Genomic DNA, 3,816 nt, shown 5'->3' with positions numbered 1-3,816 from the left:
TCTGACTGGCTGTTTATGACATCACAGCAGGGGGCATTGTGACGTCATGGGGGTTGCCCATTGTGGCTGCCCAGGGGGAGCAGGAGGCCCAGCTGCCCCTCAGCCCCCAGCCAGGCCTTCCACCCCACCCCCACCCCAATCCTATTAACAGCTCAACTCAGGGACAAAGGGACCCAAGGGCTGGGGACAAAGGGGAAGGAGGTTTATGTTTTAACAGTGTCTGCCCTGAGTCACAGGCTGCTTAGAGTAGCAGAGAGGAGGGGCTGTGGGCCATAGGGGAGAGGCTGAGGGACAGCTCCGAGGTCCTGCATTCCTGAGCCCCAGTCACTCGGCAGAGTCTTTTTATGAGCAAGCCATCAGGGGCTCAGCAACACGCCTACACCAGGAGGAATGGGGGTGGGGAGCAGAAAAAAAGCTGGGGACCAGGAAAGCTGAGTCCCCATGCCAGCCTTCTACCTCCAGGCCCCCAGAAGTTAAGAGTTTACATTGGTCAGCCTAGAGTAGCCTCTCACTGTTATCAGAGTTCACAAAATCATAGAATGTCAGAACTGGGGGGTCCTTAGAACATAGACCATCAGAGCTGGGAAGGGCCTTAGAACACAGAATATCAGAACTGGGAGGGCCCTTAGATCAGAGAATGTCAGAACTGGGAGGGACCTTAGAACACAGGAGGGTTCTTAGAACAGAGAATGCCAGAGCTGGGAGGGCCCTTGGAACAGAGAATGTCAGAACTGGGAGAGCCCTTAGAACAGGGAATGTCAGAGCTGGGAAGGATCTTAAGTATGTAGACTCTGTGGTTGGAGAGAACCTTAGAAATCACCCAGCCCTTTTACTTCACAGATGAGCAGAGTAAAGTCCAGAGAGGGGTAGAGATGTGTCACAAGCCAAGGCAGAGAAAGAACCAGAAGCCTTGGGTTCTGACTTCCCACCAAGTAAGAACTTTTCACTGCACATATCTGCCCTAGGAGACCTCTGCTTTGACATCCCACCTCCCCTTCCAACCCCACCCTCCTCTACTCAGTCACTCGATCTCCTGAATTTCCAAAGAGCCTGCTCCCACAAATATAAACAAGTGAGCCCTGACCCATCAACCTTGAGAGACCTCACCCTCAATCCCTAAGCCTACTGATTCTTTCTGACAGCTTGCCCCCACCACTCCTTCCCCAGGGCCCCTCCCCACTTGCAATCAGCCATTCCAAGGAGCCAGATCAATTTCCTCGTCTGCCTGCACTCAAGGGTCCCCCCAACACCCCTCTCCCATATCCCTGACCCACTCCCAGAGTTGGAGATAAGGGTTGGATTTTTGGTGTAGCAGCAGACGAGCCCAGGCCTCCCTGAAAAGTGATGAGGGTGGGGAAACCTGAGAGCAGAATAACAACTCCTCTCAGGCGGGTCGAGCCCCGACGGGTTCCCAGAAAATTCACTCTGAGTTCTGCTGACAGTGATTAGCTCAGATGGTTTGGCTGCAGAAAGCTTTAGCAGGAAGGAGAGGCAAGCTGCTGGAGTTTTGGTAGTATGTCTCCTCTACAGAGCCAGGGAGAGCCTGCCCGACTTTGGTCCTGTAGGGCTTAAGGTAGAATGGATTCCCACCTGCAGCTTAAGGTGGAACTCACCAAATCATGCATAGAATGTTGGTACTAGAAAACACTGGACAATCTGGAATAGCAGAACTGGAAGGAGCTGCAGAGTTTAGGCTATCAGAGCTGGGGGGCCCCTTAGCACACCAGGCTAGGACCAGAAGGGACCTGAGAACACAGGATGGTAGAGTTGGAAGGGATATGAGAGCACAGAATGCCAGTACTGGAAATAATTTTAGAGCATTTTGTGGCAGAGCTGGGGGGGGGGGACCTTTGAACAAACTGTTTGGTCTCAAGACTCCTTTACATTCTTAAAAATTATCTAGGGCCCTCCCAAAGACTTATATTTATGTGGCTTATGCCTAGTGATATTTACCATATTATAAATTAAAATCATAGTAGTGGTGGTAGTGATGGTGGTGGTTGTAGTGATAGTAGGAGGAGAAAGAGGAGGAGGTGGTGGTGGTGGTGGTAGTGGTAGTAGTAATAGTAGTAGTAGTGGTGGTGGTGGTAGTAGTAGTAGTGGTGGTGGTAGTAGTAGTAGTTTGTCCTTGATACTCAAAGAAGACCAATCACATCACAACATTGGAGTCAAAGTACAGTGTGTTCAACTGGATGATCAGTCCAGCTTGGAAGGCTTTACCACAGGTTGTACACAAATAGTCCATTTGAACATCTGGGATGAAGATATCTCTAAATCTGAGCATCTCACATTTCTTTTGTGCTAATAGTAGTAATATTGTGAGAACCAAATAAGATGATATTTGTACAGCACTTAGTATAGTGACTGGAACATAGTAAGCACTTAATACATGTTCCATTCCTTCCTTCCGTTCTTCCTTCCTTCCTTCTCTCCTTTCCCTCATCCCTTCTTTCAACCCTCATTTCCTTTCTTCCTTCTTTCCTTCCCTCTTCCTCCCTTCCTCCCTGCCTTCTTTCTTTTCTTCCTTCCTTCTTTCCTCCCTCCTTCTTTCCTTCCTCCATCCATCCCTCCTTTCTTCCTTTCTTTCTTCTTCCTTTCCTTCCTTCCCCCTTCCCTCCCTCCTTCCTTCCTTCCTGCCTGCCTTCCTTCATTTTTCCCTTTCTTTCTCCCTTCCTCCCTTCTTTCCTTCCTGTGAAAATAGTTTTGACCTCATAGACCCACTTTTAGGCTTTTGGGAACCCCCAGCAAGTCAGTCAGTCAATCAATAAACATTTATTAAGCACCTACTATGTGCCAGGCACTATACTAAGTCTGAGGGATAGATACAAAGAAAGGGAAAAGATGGAGTTTACCATATATCTAATAAAGACAATATACAAATATCTATATACACACAAGCTGTATCCAGGGTAAACTGAAGGTATAAATAGAAGGAAGGTGATAGTGTTAAGGAGAATAGGGAAAGGCTTCCTATAAAAGATGGGATTTTAGCTGGGACTTGAAGGTTGCCAGGAATTCCAGGAGATGGAAAGAATTCTAAGCACGGAGGATAGCCAGTGGAAATGCCCAGAGATGTAAGAAGACTACAGGGGCTGATGGGAGGCAGGTTATGAAGGACTTTGAATGGCAAAGAAGATTTTATATTTGATCTTAGAGGTGATAGGATGCCTTTGGGGATTTCTGAGTGAGTGATGGGAGTGGGTGACATGGTCAGATTCATGCTTTGGGAAGATTGATTTGATCAGCTGAGTAGGGAAGCAGAATTCAAGCAGCAGGACCAAGCTTGACCAGAAGGCTGCTGAAAAAGTCCAGGCATGGGGTGATGAGGGCCTGCAGCTGGGGTGGGGGCAGGGTCAGAGGAGAGAAGGGCAGATATTCCAGAGACGCTGCAAAGGTAAAATTGACAGGCCTTGGCAACAGCTTGGATATGGGGGGGGGGGGGGCGGAGAGAATATGAGGAGTCCAAGGCAACTCTAGGTTTTGAGCCTGAGGGAATGGCAGGGTAGAAGTACCCTTGATGGTAACAGGGAAATTAGGAAGAGAAGAGGGTTTGGGAGAAAACATAATGGATTCAGTCATTGGATTGAAGGTGTCCAATAGACAGTTGGACATGGATGTCAGCGGAGAGATTAGGGCTGGATGAGTAGATTTTAGGATCATCAGCATAGAAAATAATTGAACCCATGGGAGCCAATGAGATCACCAAGTGAAACAGTATAAAGGGAGAGGAGAGGAGAGGAGGGGAGGGGAGGGAAGGGGAGGGGAGGGGAGAGGAGAGAAGAGAAGGGAAGAGAAGAGAAGAGAAGAGAAGAGAAG

The sequence above is a fragment of the Petaurus breviceps genome, unplaced genomic scaffold (assembly GCF_028583685.1).
Source record: "Petaurus breviceps papuanus isolate PSGF00001 unplaced genomic scaffold, PetGlider_PUasm1.0 91041, whole genome shotgun sequence".
Classification (NCBI taxonomy): Eukaryota; Metazoa; Chordata; class Mammalia; order Diprotodontia; family Petauridae; genus Petaurus; species Petaurus breviceps.
The sequence above is the reverse complement of the archived record's forward strand: the minus strand, read 5'-3'. Positions refer to the sequence as shown.